The sequence below is a fragment of the Habropoda laboriosa genome, unplaced genomic scaffold (assembly GCF_001263275.1).
Source record: "Habropoda laboriosa isolate 0110345459 unplaced genomic scaffold, ASM126327v1 scaffold197, whole genome shotgun sequence".
Classification (NCBI taxonomy): Eukaryota; Metazoa; Arthropoda; class Insecta; order Hymenoptera; family Apidae; genus Habropoda; species Habropoda laboriosa.
In genome coordinates, this window is record NW_017100305.1 from 130,767 (window position 1) to 147,147 (window position 16,381).

Genomic DNA, 16,381 nt, shown 5'->3' on the forward strand with positions numbered 1-16,381 from the left:
GCCGCTCTCCCCCCGCCCCACTTTTGTTCCCACTGTGCCACCCTGCGGAAGCAGAGGTAGGCAACGGGTGCCCCCGACACATCCACCACCACCTTGGGTGGAGCCTCGTCGACTGACGTCATCAGACGTACAGACAAACGGCACAGACGTAGAAACCAATGCGCGAAAGCCCAGGTGGCCCCACGTCTGCGTACAAATAACCAAGAGTACTTCGACCACCCCCGCTTGGAGAACCGCCCCTCTACTCCTAGATACGATTCCTGGTTGCCACAGCCTTCAGGAGGCTTTGGTCCCGCCTGACACTGCCATTGCTTTCGCTGTTTCCGTTCACGAAGTCGCGTAAGGAAGGAAAGGAGGAAGGAACCACCCTGTCGTTGGTTCCAACGGCGGGGGGAGTCGAGGATTCGTCGATTCCATCGAGAGCTACTTATGGATTCGTCGGTGTCGATGCCTCCGAGCGGAGCTGTCGATGGCCTTCGCCGTTCACCAAGCCTCTTTTTGGCTCTCTTCGTTTTATCAAAGCGCTTCAAAGGCACCGATTATTCGTCCCGCTTAATCTCTGCTCGTCATCGGCTCGATTTACCCTGCCTCGACATTATACAGTCGACGAGATTTCTAGTTTGACCCCTCCTCCTCCGCCGCCCTTCGAACCATAGCAAATCCACCAAGTTGTCTGCGTACCTCTGAAGAACAACGATCCGATTTCACCCGGTTGGTAGATACTAGGTAACGGGGAATCGTCGAGAAAGATCTATAAGCCGATGGTCAAGCTACCCTTTCTAACGATTGCGGAGAAATATGAAAAGAGCGAAGACCCTCGAAGATCCTTCGGAGTTTCTGTGCCGGGAATTTGCGCTTCCGACGCGACAGGTTTCGGAAAGTGAATTCTTAACTCGTTCCACCGGCAGGTATCCCCCGAACTCCCCGAGTTCCGCGAGTCTCTCGGCACTTGTGCCGAACTGGTAGCACCGATAGCAGGAACACGCGAGTAGTAGTCGTTGGGGAAGTTGTATCGGGACCTAGTGGCAGAACCGCAGCCAGGGTGGACGGCTAGAGGAGGCAAGAGAGGAGGCGGAGGAGGGTAGTGGAAGAGGCAGAGGCGGAGGAGCGAGGCCGAGAGCGAGGGAGGTACGATCGGTAGGTAACACCGTGGCGATGCTTGCGGGGAGAGAGAGAATAGAGGGAATACAGCAGATAGAGGTAGCTTGGAGTCGAGTGCCCGGGGCTGAATCGACCCGGCTACATACAGCACACCCCAAGCCAGTCCCTCTCTTACTCGTGCATTCGCTCGCTCGATCCCCCCCTCCTGGCCCTCATCCACCTTCTTCCTCTGCCGTCTCTTCGACTCACCCTCCTGCTCACCTGCCGACACCCACCCGCGCTACCCCTTTCCACTCATTCCCTTTCTAACCGTCATCTCTTCTCTCTGCGCCCAACTCTGCTCCGCTCTCTTCTCCAGTCCTAGTTTCAGGATAGGTCTCTTCCTTTTCCCAACATAGCAGAATTTTCGGTTGCCAGGGGATCTTTCTACGCTTTTCATTTTACCTCTGTTATTTGGTTTCGTGCTGGTTGGTGGTTGGCCTTCCAACCCTCTCAGTTCTGTCCTTTCCTTCTTCAACCACCCTCTCGCCGCCTTCCCGAGTCCGCCTCTCGTATCGCGAGGCAAAGCCAGCACGAGCCACCCAATGGCAACTGCAACTAGCGTCTAGAAGAGGATGGAACAGAAGAGGGGTCGTCGACTCGGATAGACGGATGGATCGGAGAGGAACATTCCCTTCCTCTGTCTCTCTCTCTACTATCTTGCACATTTCTTTTCACTCCCTCTGTCTCTTTCCGATGTATTCGTCCTCCCAGATAGCTCGTTCGATCTTCCCTCCTTTCCACTCGGTGTCTTCGAACTCTCGCTGGGATTATACTTTATACACCAACATCTGGAAATCCCGAAAATTTCGCTCGCCTCTCGATCTGCCCAATCAGATAGAACTTGAACGAGGTATATTGTTCGCGGTAGGGTGGCAAGTGAACGACTGCCGTTATCCTCAGTTCTATCTCGAGGTTCGAGGGCATAGGTCGCTCCCGTGTCGTCGATTAGGCGCATATCCGATCTGGAAAATTCGCTTAGATCGGCCGGATAACCGTCGAGTGTAGTAGAATCCTCCGTACACTCTCGAGACGCAGGAGGAAAGAGTTGGTCGTCTTCGAGGGACCAATCGACTGCCTATTTACCCGCCAAACAGAGCGCGGCAAACCGGCTCCTCTTTCAGATTCACCCCTTTGAGGCGGCACTCTCGTGACGCCTCGCGCCTCAAGTATCCGCCAGACAAAACGGTCTCATTCCCATCTCAATCTATATTCGCACGTCCAACACACTCGAGATTATGAATGCGTGGGGTTAATGAAACCGGGGAAGGCGTCTGCCTTTGCACCACCGACCTCCGCCACCCTCCTCCTCACCGCCCGGAGAACCTTTCCCTCTCCTCCTCCCGCTACACCTCCTCCTTCCTCACCCGCCTACGACTACGATGGAGTCTTGCCTAGCACACCTCTGCACTCTTCTCGCGTGGTTCTTCCTCTTCTCATCCTCCGGCAGCAGCAGCAAGCAGCTTCGTCATTTTCCTCCTCCTCCTCCTCCTCTCTCTCCACCCTTTCCGTGTTCTCGTCGAGAGCACGGCCGGCAGCCCTTGCTGCCCGCCCGCGGTTCTACTCGCTTTCCGGGGAGTAAACAAAGTCGACGCGGGCGCGAACTCGGTCTACTTCGCTTTATTTTTTCAAAAGAACGTGTGCGCGCGTGAAAGAGCCACCCCATACACGGGGGAAAATGTGGCCAGACGATGCAATTCCTACTCCAATGGATTCTTCTGCTTCTTTCTTCTTCCTCTTTTCGTGAACGCTGAATCGATTCTCCCCGGGTTTCTCTCAGGTTTTTTTATCTCGCGGTTCCTACTTAACACGTGCCTTCCCTTATCTCGAAATATTCTTTTCGATCCTACGATTTCCAATATCGAACATACAACGGGCGACACCGGTGTCGTTCGTCGAAATAGAAGAATTTCACTCGAGACACTCGTCTCGAATTAGACTAGATAAGACAACAGCTTGTCAATTATATAACACCACGTTACCTGTATATAGAAAGTAAGAGGAGAATGTCGCACTCGTTTTTTCAGATAGATTTCCATGTCTCCACACTTGATGGGATACGCGCGTGAAACTACCGGCGCGTGTTTTATACGCGACGGGGAAACAATGTTGATCGGTTTTTCGTGAACAACCTTGTCGACGCGATGTCGACGGCGCAGCCGGAATTCCGTTTGATTTACTGTCTCCTGAAGTTTTAGTAATTTCGCGTGCATGTTCCACGCGCCGTTTACGAGTTTCACTACCAGACGAGCAACTTCTCCGCAGCGTTTCGTTGCACGCGTCGACAGATGTCGCTACGTGAGCGACCGCGACGACCAATCTTGGAACGCGCGATCTCCAAACTATTTGTTACAGATTCAAAAAACATTCGGACAGTCGAATAGATTTCGCGAACGCGTGACGAGCGACTTCTGTTCGTCGCGATACTTTTAGACGTTATTCGTGTAATTTTTCACGCGACTGGTCGTTCGTTGTTCACGTGTAACGTGTGTGGGCGTGTGTAATTTTCTCGCGTATTTCTCGCTAATAATGCGTTAACGCGACTACTTATCGAGGGTCGCCGATCACTCCCGCCATATTAGTGTCTTTTGGCGTCATTTTTTCGCGTACTGCGTCGTTAGAAAAATCAGTCGTTAACCTTGGGTTTTCTAGTCGAGAGTGACGTACGATAAGTGAGAAACGTACCTGTGAGACTCGGTGCAGCTTTAAAGCGTCGATTAACGGTAACGAGTATCGGTGAATCTTGTGTGTGAAGTGTCGAAGCATGAAAATAGAAGAGACAAGGTTCCACGCAGCAGACATCGATGCTCCATGCCTGGCATTGGCGGAATAATACGCACAGAAAGCGAGGTGAGGTTATAAAGATTTTTATTCTGGGGTGTTATCCCTGAAGTAATGGTAGCAGTAAACCACGGAAGCCCCAGGATAGGCCATCGATAGTGGCGAACCTCCTCGCGCTAGGCACCTCTTATGCTACGCCATGGAGGTGGATGGAGGTCTCGCATTACGTTGACTTACAGGTACTCGCGGCGTTCCTTTGCACGCACTCTCTTCCGGGAGGATACATTTTCGCGGTCTCACCCCATCGACTATAGATACGGCATACGTTCGATATACGTTGTATCTCTAAGAGAACGCTACGCGATATTTTCAATTTCGATTATTTAAGGTTATCTCTCGAGTTCCACACAGCGACGCGTCCGACCTTTGGTCAGTTTTTATGTACACTTCGAGGAAAGCAGGTTCGTTCCTGTTCAGTCGTACATAAAAACATAGCGAGCAGGGGATATCGAGTTTCACTCGTACTTCTGTACCATGTTTACACCAGTTTTTCTTAAACGAAACTCGCTTGTTAGAATTTCTTAGGAATCGAGACCTTATACGAAAACAACGCACGTATCCCCCGTAGGATTTCGTCGGGCAAAGAGGTCGCTTACGAATCCAAAAATAACGAGCGTCGAGTGTTTTGGTTCGATTAGGCGGCATCGATTTTTATCGTTGTCTTCGAAGGGGCGTCGCGTAGCTATGCAAATACCGGGTAGAGTGGGGTTTGGAAACTTGTGTATTGGTAAGCTACGAGGGTGAGGGGAGAGGTGGGAGGTGAAGATCGGGAAGGAGAAAACGGCACGAGGCCACCTTATGTCGAGTGGGTGACTCGGAATGACAGAGGGTGCGGGATTTTCAGGTCGGCATGCAAATAAGCCACTCCCGGATGTCTCGGGGGTTCGATTCGGTTTAAAGTTATTGCTCGCGTCGAGTGGAATCATCATCCACGACGAATCTGGTTGCCAGTGGCTCGTTTCGACGAGCTTTTCATTCTCTCTGTCGTCCGTTTGCTTCCGGTTCGCTTAATTCTCGAGCGATCACGATTATTCTCTTTATTTCGGTCCCTTTCGTTCTCAGTGCGCGCACGCTTTTGTCCATTTTTCTTCTTCTTCTTCTCCTTCCACGGGATAAGACTATTGGAACTAATTACAAGATAAATGAACGTGTTCGCGACGAGCTGAGAGTCGGGGTGGGAGATAAGAGGATGAGAAAGAAAAATAGGCGGCAAAAAGGTGTAACGCTAGACATCGCTGGTTGAATGGCGATCGAGGTGCGCTCAGATGGAAAGATTCGAGGACAGGACGGGGCTGATGGGGATGGTTTTTAACATTTTTAATCGTTCCATGGTGATTACGTTGCTTGAACGTGTCGTTAATGACGATGGCGTACAGAGAGATAGGGCTGGGATCTCGTTTGAATCTCGAATCATCCTTTTTCGACTTGCAATTTAACCTCTCGTTACTTTGCGTTAAGATCTGCTACGAAAATAGCTTTATGCAGTAGTTTTTTCTTAATCCTAGGAATAACCAAATGTACTTGGCAACTCTCGTGGCATTTTAGGTTACAATCGTCCCCTTCTTTTTACTGAGATATCCTTTTCAAGCATGATTTTTTTTGCAACTATTTTTAACCCCCTGCTTTATGATTCTTTTATGACTACACATGTTTGCCTTAACTATTACAGTTTTGACACCGTGTTGAATGACAAGAAGGCAAGATAATATGCATAATTTGTGCTTGGTAAACTTCAAATACAAATTGAAATTAAAAATTGAGTTAGAATTCAAGTTTATTACAAATGTAATAATGTTTGGACTATAATTTTCACCACGAGCGCGGCACATTATTGTAGCGGAATAATTAACGGCGTATAATTATTTCTACAATTACCTAGTCTAAACTAATATTAAGTAAACAGATGGAACTTTAACTGCAACGTATCCACATACACTACCGGCCAAAAGTTTCGAATCACCTGTCAGTTAACATCAATATTGAATCTTCTACTAATTCTTTACAAACCTGAAATTTATGTTGCGGAAACCAATAGCACGTGACCTCATTTCGATTGATTTGAACGACAAAAAATTCTTAAAATTGCTAACTTTTTTTCAGAAATTTTTGGGTAACTTTACAGACTACATATAAATTATATTATGTTGTCCGGAAATAAATTTCGGTTTCTGTACATGAGATTTAAATACGCGTTGCTTAGAATGAATTTATTTAATCGAAATAATTTCCATTAAATTCTATACACTTTTTCCAACGTTTTACAAGAGTTCCTATTCCGTTGCAATAAAAATCAAGAGTTCTAGAATTAATAAATTCCACAGCATCCTCTTTATCGCGGAAGATTTTTCCTCGGAGATACGTCGGGGGAATAAGGAGGGTGTTTTAATGTTTCGTGTATCTTCCGAATCGTGAACTGTGATACGTGCGGGCGGGCGTTATCGTGTAGGAGTATTGGTCCCTTACGATTTACCAAACTTGGTTGTTCAACGAATAACTTTTTACGCATTATAATGATTAGTTGTGCTTTCACCGAATACACGATTGATACTGCGCCCAGTTTCCGCGGCTTTACGTTCTAATTTAAATTCATATAAAAATATGGTACGAATTCCCTCCTTGTCCATTGTTACGTATTTAAGTTATACTCGGAACAAATGACGGTAAAAAGCAAAAGTGTATCAAATGGTACATTACTTAACCCTTTCGCGACTAGCGCCGGTTATATCCGGCGTCCACTAAATGCTTCACACTGGCTGGCGCCGGTTATATCCGGCACCCACTAAGCGCGTCGCATTGGCTCGCGCCTCAGCAACTCAAAGTGACGATTTATTTTAAAATACAGAACAAGGCCTCAACGACATTCCCTTTATTCGATACATCCTTAAGTCCTCTGCTATTCCAGCGAAATCCTCTAAGATTTGAAAAAACGCGAGACACTCTTAATGCATATGGTGTGCACTACGACCCGTTCGTTGGTGTCGTACCGACGGCTAGTTGCGCCGTCGCGAAAGGGTTAATAACCGTAGTACAGAAAAGCAGTGTAATAAATCTAATATATATCACATAGATCAGGTGTAGATCTTCGTTAAAACAGTAGACAGAAATGAAATCCGTACCATTCCACTTCCCTTATCAATCACTTTTGTGCAGTTCACATTTACGAAGAAATCCTCGACGATTCCGAGCGACTCTTTCTTTGAACTGGTTTTTATCGGTCGCGTCTGTTGTAAGAAGGGATCGATCCCGCAGAGAGGACACGCGATATCGTTGATTAGCGTGTCTCGTAGACAGTTAATCCCTCAGAGCGCCCTCCGCGATGTAAATGAATATTGATCACCCCGGGAGACGACGGAGGAAGGTCCGCGGTTTGGAAAAGAATCGTATCTCGGGACCGCAAGCGAGTGCCTTTAAATGGGAAATCAAACGGACCGTCGTTGCCCCCCCTCGGTCTGGTAATGAATAAAAATTATAATTACGTTTCGCGGCGTCCTCGGTGGAGGGAGGAGAAAAGAAAAAAAAAGAAGTTAATCAATCACGAGCGTGCGCGAACGAGGGTGCCCGGGGAGAGAAGGCTGGTTTTGTCTTTCCTCTCGGCGGAGCCCCTTCGCAACTGGCAGCCCTTCTTACGCTCTCGTCGTCCATCGGATTCCGTCCACCGACTGAACCAACGACTCAGCACCGATCAATTAGTCCTTCGACGGGAGACATTTTCCCCTCCCCAACACTTAGATCGATATCTCAACGATCTTGCCGTCTCCATTGCTTCACACCTGTTAAATTCTGTCGAAAATTTCAGGAAAATTCCTGTATCTGAATGGCGCACAGCCATTCCTTTTAGCGCGTCACGTTTTACGAGAGAGTCGACGAGAGTGTAAAATAAAGAAAGGGCGTATCGAAAGTAGGGGAAGGTGGCGGCGCGTTGTCAAATATCGTGAGGCCGACGCGAGAAGCGTGGAATATGCAAAGAACCGCGTTACACGCATCGCTCACCGCGCATCAAACGTTTATCGCATGAAACCATAAGAGAGCAGTTGGCGCGGATGATTCATGATGGTCGGAGAACGGACGAACGAGAGAGACGAGTGAGAACAGAGGGGGTGGAAGAGAGAGAGAGAGAGAAACGTAGAACGTGGAGGGTGTAGAGAGAGGGTGGTGATAGAAGAAAGAGGCTGCCGACTGTATATACCTACATCATGCAAATGGTTCCAATCATAAGCGAAGTCTATAATCGATCTATAAATCTGCTTACGGGGAAGAAAGGTTCCGGGCTAGAGTACAGGGGCACGTCACCGGTCTGAAGAGGGGGGTTTCAGTGGGTGGTTACACCACACACACACCAACACCGTTACCTTGCCCCAGACAACATCGAGCGCACCTACTAACCGAGGCCCACACACCACCATAGACAAATGTATCTTGTTAGCATACCATTTGTATGCATGGGGTTTTGTCTTCTCTCTCTCTCTCTCCCTCTCTCGCTCTGAACCTCTCTTTGTTGCACCCTAGCGCTCATTCGGCTCGGTTACCGTCCCTTACGTACAGACATTTAGCGCCTAACTTCTTCGGCAAATCGAATGGAAATCGTTTTTCGCTTGTCTGATACTCAATCGACGTATCTTCGACGCGACGAGCCCTTTCGCCCTCTTCCTACGAACCGAGGGTTTATATTTTCTATCTGCAGGCTGGATGGATTTTCTCACGGAAATTTGACCATTGTAGCCTGTTGGAAGTAACGTTAATGAAAAAAAACAGAGTTGACTGTGTAAATATAAACTGGCGGGACTAAATTGATTAGCTGTGTACAAAGCGGCAAAGACGAGCTATTTCTCTGGGCGTTAAGCAGTAAGCGAATTCGCCGAACAGAGAGCCGAGAGGTTGAAAGAAATCGCGGGCGTTCCGTATTCGCGCAGCACGGAGAGGCCAAAAGACGTCTTAAAGACGGCCGATAATTACGGGAAGCTCGCGGGGGCTGCTTGTTTCTTGAATATCAAAGCACTCGACAAAATAATCAGCGAACTAGAGAGAGTAAGAGAGACGAGATGGTCGGTCGAAGGGTTTGTCGGCGCGCGTTCACCATCCAACAGCTCGACGATATTCTTTGCATCATTATCGCGATTTAATTATGTCGAGTTCCTTTGACTCTCTTAATTTAACCCTCCCTCTGCCTGCTCCCCTAGCCCACGCGATTCCGCCTGTAAATATTTTTAAGACGACTCCTCCCTAATCAGAGATTCCTTTTAATCAGTCTCCCGCTTCGGCGATAACCGATTCTTTCGTTCGATCATCGAGATTGTTAAGTGGACAGAGTGTAACAGAATTACGAAATAAACCTCGAAGGATAAAACTATCCAGGATTATTCTGGTCGAAATACGATATAGAGGTTACCAAGAAGAGAGAGACGCGCGCGGAGTCTACGAAGCACACCGACCAGCCACCGGGAAATTAATTTTAACTTTAAATTAAGACTCGTCCGATACCTGGTTGCCTCTTTGTTGAGCCGCGAATGGTGGCGCCGGGGTTGAATCATCCCCGGAAAGGTTGGGGAGGAAGAAAGCGCTCCAAGTTTTCCCGCGCTTTTGTCTACCGCTCTCTCCCCCTTTCTCGCTATCACGATTTCTCTCGCTTCCTTTCTCTCCACCGCGAGTTCTTCCTCTCTCCCTTTCCCTCTGTCGCGAGGAACGTTCATAATAAAATAACGATCCTCCGTGCTGGTTGGTAACGAGTTATCACCCTCGATCAAGTTTTTCTCGCGGAATCTTAACCGATCGTTAAACGATGCTTTTTCACCGTGGATCGGAGGAGATGTTTTCGCTCTGTATCTTCGCCTATCTGCGCCTTGGTATAATACACGTGTGTCTGTGTAGAGTTAACGAGGGAAAAGCTGTCGTTTCAAGACGTCTTAGATCGAAAACGCGGTAAATGACAAGAGTATAGTCGAGAGACGTAGGATAGATGGCCGTAAGAAAAAGCGCGAGGAGTGTGGGGGTGGTGATAGAAGGAGAGGAGAAACGGTTTATCGAAGAGGGAAAAGGGAGAGACGCGAGGAGAGGCCATCGGTCAATTAATCAAGATAATGAGAGGCAAGTCGAGCCACGGTGAACTATTAGTAGGCAAAGACGAAAAGGGTGGAGAGCGGTTGGTTTGGCGAGGAGGGGATCGAAGGAAGAGAGGAAGGAAGGAAGGAGGCAGCAGCAGCGTCTGTACGAGACATTCGACACCTCGGCCAAACCGTTCGCCGACAATACCGAAGATACGCGACTTGGCGGTAAACTTAGCCCGGCGAGGCTTCCGGATAAGCAGCCCAACTTGAACTCGGAAGGAGGCGCATGATTAATTAATTAGCCCGGGCTAGTTAGGACGCCGGTGGTTCGACGCGTGTGCGCGCGTAGGTGTGTCCCGTCTCGCTTCGCCGTTTGCTCCATTACAGACGGATCGATCAGTTTGCGCGGTTCTTTTTTCAAATTGGCACCGGTGAAAGGTGGTTCGGAATGGGTACATCCGAGGTCTACGATTTTTTTCAATTCGGTACTCTCGTTAAACGGAAACGTATCCTTTTATACGAATGAAACCGTAAGTCTGTGGCATTTACCGTTTTGAAAGGAACATCATAACAACCAGGACGTTCTTTCACCGTCGAGAAAGCACACTCGTCTAGAGATCGAGGGCTCTTATCGCGGTACAGTTGTAATTTATGAATGCGCGTGAAGGGTGTAGGAGAAAAAAAATCTAATCCGATAGGGAAACCAGTCTGGGTCCCTTTGTTTCGTTTCGTATCTGACGGAATCTCCGTGTACTCGCGGGCAGATCTTTGAAAAGTCGAATGAAGATCGACTTGGAACAAGTAGTCGCGTGAAATATACATCGAACAAACTTTGACCAGAGAGAAAGAGAGACGGGGATGGAGGAAGGGAGAGAGAGAACACGGTTTAACGTTATCGCGGGTATACAAGTGCACAGGACGAGACACGGACCAACGCACAATCCTATCTCCCCGATCCTATCGGTCGGCAAATATAACCCTGAATGACCACCCCTTTTGGACATTAACTTTCGCGAAGTCGTGCGTGCGCGTACGCCAGTCTCCGATGATTCCAGAGATCCCTTAACGTTTACTTTAGATACCGGCGAGAGTCCTCCGAAGAGAGGACACTTAGTTTCTCGTTTTATAATGCTACCTCTACGAGTTCTGCCTCTGGGGTGGACGAGTGGTTTTCAAATAGAGGAACAAGGGTCCACCCTATGCGTAAACGTTTTTACGATATGTACCAAATGGAATTAGAGGTTGCGTCGAAGGGGTTCCCGAACTTACGTATCCTATCCGTCTAACGAAAAGATCTCCTCCGTTGACCAAAGTTTGCCAAGATAGTCAAAATACACGATAGAAACTGTTCGGTTGCCCTTCAGCCAGAACGTGGAGCGAAGGGAGAGCACGTCGAGCGAAAAGGGGATGAACCGGAGGCACCGCCGGCACGAAGGTTAGGTTACACCGGTAGCTAGTTCTAGCCTAGGCAAGAGGACGGTAGGTGGAGGCCAGCGGCGTGGCGGCAGCAGCGCGCGTCACACATTAACATAATGCTAATTATCTTGCCAGCTCATTAGCGCCGGTAAACTGTCCGAGGAAACTCGGCCTCCTGAGATAAGGAGGAGGCGGTAGAGGCAGCCGTGGCGGGAGTTAGGGGCGGTCTGTCGTTCTAGGAGTTCCTTGCACGTGCGCCCGCTCCCGCGTACATACGCGCTGCCAAGATTAAGGTCCCAGTCCCGACGAGCCCCCGATGCCTTGACGTGGGTCCGTGCTCCTCTCTCACTCTCTCTCTCTCTCCTCTTCGAGTTTGGAGAACTTCCCCGGAAACTGTTTGGACGCTTCCTAACGACTTCCTCCCACCCCGTCCTATCGGCGCCGTTGTATTTCGGGGATCGCATTTATCAAACCGAGCCCGCGGTACACCCGTCTCATTTAATCCATTATTTTATGGTTATAGAGATTATGCAAATACACGGACAGCCGGTGTCGCGATAGTTGGCGAACCCGCGTTGATTTACGAACTTCCGACTCACGTATAGCCTTGGCGATCTATACGCTGTATGTGTGTGTGTGACGTAGATACGTTCACGATAAGCGTATTACCTGTTCGATGATAGAGATTAGAAAGAGTTATATTTCCCTGCTTTTGAATTATATTTTTCTCACGAGAGCGATACGATTAGATTTCTTAGGTAGACTCGAAGAATGGCGGCGGCTTTCGCGGCGAACCTTAGCCGTTGTAATAACAGTAAAGTAGTAACGTTTTTGCTTCTTCTTCTTCTTCTTCGCTGTATCCTTCTTTTGCCACGTTTGCTCCTTTTTTTTTCTCCTCCCTTTCTACCGTTGCGTCTTACCTTCCTTCCAGCTCTCTTTCTCTCTCTCTTCCTACTCAGGGCTTGCTCTTTCTTGCGGAGGGAAGGCCTCTGGTACGCACGCACACGCGGGAAAAAGGGGGAAGCCCCGTAGGAAAAATCATGGTTTTACGCGTCAAATCGCGTATGCATATAAAGCGATATTATTTCGCGCGTTGACGCACCGCCGAGTGTACCTAACCGATACACACCTCTGTGCACCGTGTGTATTATGGCCTCGACTATATTTATTCACCACTGATGCCGTGGCAAACAGGCTTCCCCGGTTTTCAGCCGACACCATCCTGGAAATCTCCCGGCGATTTCCTGCCTGTTATTCGTTAACCCTTTGCTTTAGAAATTTCTATTTGACAATTATCGGTTGGGTATTGGCGAGAGGCGATTCGAATCGAAATTACCATTTATCACGAGGATCGTATCAATCGAAGATGGTTGGACGATGGTCGAAATGCTGAGGAGGATCAGGGACACGCGTCGTGTTATCGGTAGTGGGAAGTTTTAACGAGCTCTCTCTCTCTCTCTCTCTCTCTTGGAGGTTAATGTCGTCGATAATTTTCGAAACTTTTAATCAAGTGCATCCTCCTAATTGGCATGTGCCCGAGACAACATCGCCGCTGGCGGCTAATTCGGGGACGGTGCATCGATTAGCCAGATTCTGGTGTGGTGTCGGGTTGAATGTAACGAAAGCGAACTTGATGCGCGTTGATTTATTCCTCGACGAGAGTAACTCTCGTTACGAGTTCACTTTCCCCGGTCCTGATAGAACCACGAAACGACCAAGGACTCTCTCTCCTCGCGGCTATTCATTCTGTCTCTCCTCTCTCTCTCTCTCTTTGTCGTCGTCGTCGTCGTCGACGAGTGGTGCAGTCAGCCGAGCGACATCAAAGAGGACGCAGAGCTTCCGTATAATTAGTGTCAGTCGTATTTGCATATTGATTGAAGCGAACGTGTTCGCCGCGACGCTCGACTCACTGCCCTCTTTTCGCCGCGACGCCTGCGTCCACATCGTCCTTTCTCAGTTACCCTTCGTATCTCCCCGTGGAATTTTGTGTTTGGAAATTTGCGGAAGTTCAGATCCGAAGGAATTCTTCTAGTACGAAGTAATCCTTGGGAGTCAGTTTTGAACCATGGTCGGTGGAGAGGGGAATTCGAATCATCTTGGACACACGTAAACTTCGTACCTTCTTCGAGATCCGTCCAAAATTTAAGACAGAAAATCGTTACATCTCGCGTATCGGGAATTTAGACGTTTCAATTATCCTTACTATTTCAATTCCGCATTTAAAAAAATCACACTGAGAATTTCTTTCATCGGTCAAGCAAGCGTTCCTCCGATTTTCAACGCGATTTCTTTCACAAATCGTTCCCCGAGAGCCCACAGCGGTAACCTATCTTGCAGAAGAAAGGGGAACGATGGAATGCGCGAGAGCGACAGGAACATCTTGCCGCGAGAAGTGGCTCGGAAAATCCGCTCGATCTCGCGGCTCGCGCGTTCCTGCGTCGGACGGTTCTCTCGTGTTGGATAGAACAGGAAGGAGAATACGAACCCCTTCGAAGCACCCGCGTGGCAGCGGGCTAACATATGAACGTTTGGTGACTCCACGATTTTGCGGCGTCGATTCAAATTCAAGCGGCACGGGCGAAATCGGTGCGGATTTAAAAAAACACGTGATGGGGGTGAGGCGCGGCGGTGGAGGAAACGATCGGAGAGGAGCGAGGGTCGGTGCTTTAGACAGAGAACGGTGGGATCTGAACAGGGTGAGAGAGACAAAGAATCGAGGGGTTAACAATAGCGTGCAAGTCACTGGATAAACGACCGGGAATCGTTAAAACGCGACGCGATCGTGACTCTATTTTGATTTCCTACCTTGTATCAGCCAGATACGATACGATAAGGGACAATAGCTCGAATGAATTCTGATTCAAACGCGGTGACTCTTGACATTTTTCCACGAGCAAAAAGGGAATGCTTTTTCCGTGGGTGGAATTCTTGGGTTTGGTCGTTATGGTAGAGTAGGTTGCTACCGGAGTTCCCTATGAGAATACTCGACGATCGTCCGATTGCAGAACCCAGTGTGTACACATGGATTATTATACTTTACGTTGGACAGATACCATCTGGAGTTGAGCTTCTTAATTTAGTCATTTTGCCAATCGGGTATCAATTACCTCCGGACCAGAAGACTTCAGCATAAACTCTTCGGATTTGTAGCGTATAATTTGGGATGCCCAATGGACAGATGCGATCATAATTACGCGGTGACCTTGAAACGTACACGTTAACATCTCCGCGAGAGTTGAAAGCTACCGTGGTCTTTCTGTTTCTTTTTTAATTACCGTTCGTGAAACAATTATCTCGGTAACCTTGATATCGACTCATTTTTCGAGAAGGGGAACTCGGAAAGATAACGTTCTATGTTCGAATTGGGAGACGAGAGAAATTAGATGGAGAGAATGCGAGAGTTGATCGAGAGCAAAATTGATCTCGGCGATTCCAAAGTAAGAAAATATCGTTGGAGAGAATTATTGTATTTTCTCCGAAGACAAATGTCTCGAACCGCGGCTAAGGTAACTGTCTCTCGACGCACACGAGCAGGAGAAGAAGAGGTTTGCCCGCGTCTTGACTAAGAGATCCCGCGGGATGCGCGAGTTCGATGTCCGTGAAGGATAGCCGTGGGTCAGGGGCTATCGCGAAGTTGCTCATCCTCGTCCTGGTTTTCTCCGCTCTTACGGAGGATAGATCGAACCCTCGAGACTGGCTCGTTCGTCACGGCGGAAACGCCGCCTCGAGGCTCTTCTCTTCGGAGGCGGAAGAGTCTATATATTTATTGATTTCGATTACAATCCAATTCCTGGCGGCGGGGGCTGGCCGCGCTCGCTCACTCGCCCCTTAGCCTTTTACCGTTTTACCGTTTCCTCTGGATTATTCGGTGAGCAACGACTCGCATGCATTTTTATGGGATCGATTGCGTGGTCGGTTTGTTGTGTGCCGCGTGGGGGAGCCGGAATGATGTTTACGGTGAAATAAAGGCCGGTCCAGAAGAATCGGAGCTTTCCCTGCAAACATTTTCACCTTTCGTCTCGATTTCACCTCTCTTTTTCAATTTCTCCCGTCCGAAAAATTGCCCTACTTCGTAAGTTCTATCACGTATCTCGTGTCCTCCGAAGCAAACGACGGCCAGAAAAATATTGACTCCTTTCAATACTTGCTTGCACGATGATTTTCCACACTCGATCTCTCTGAGACGAAACAGTTGTCGCACGATATAAAAGTTAGCGCGTGCCTCTCTTCCCAATCTGCATATACCTGTATAAGTACACACATACGTCTGGCTCGCTTTTTCCATAAATCACTTCCTTTCGATTCCCACCCTTCGGAGCGGAGTAATTTGGGAACCAAAATTAGTCACCGTTATCGTTATCAATATTTTTCGATGGTTTCGTCGCGCGATATCGCCGCTGCTAGAGGATGGGATTCGGGGTTTGGGGAGGGGGCAGTGGAATGACCCACGAACTCTCTCTCTCCCTCCCTCTCTCTCGTTCTCGCTCACCCTCCACCCTCCCTCTGCCCCTCTCCTCGTCCCTCTCTTTCGGCCTCTCATTCTCGTGGTAACAAAACCGTTCGTTCGGTGCGCCAATATGCGGCTAATTTGCACAACAAATAAAGCTTATTCTCCGGATTTGCATGTGTTTGAACTGCAGTGTAATTGGGTGGTACGCTCGGCTCGACGTTGTCCACTCTCTCTCCCTCTTCCTAGTCCTCTTCCTCTGCCTCCCCCCCCCTTTCCCTCTTTGTCCGCCGTCGCTGTCCTTTCGTTTCTCGTTTCATCCTCCGATTCTCTTTCACCTTGGTGAATTCCCAAAGTATTCCTGCGAAACGATTTTAGGGAATTGCGAGGAACGGTTCGAATATATCGACGATTACTGCGTTACGTTCTTCGCGAACCGAAGACTGTAGATAGGAAAATTGCAGGATGATATATACCTACGGTACCGTTAAACGTT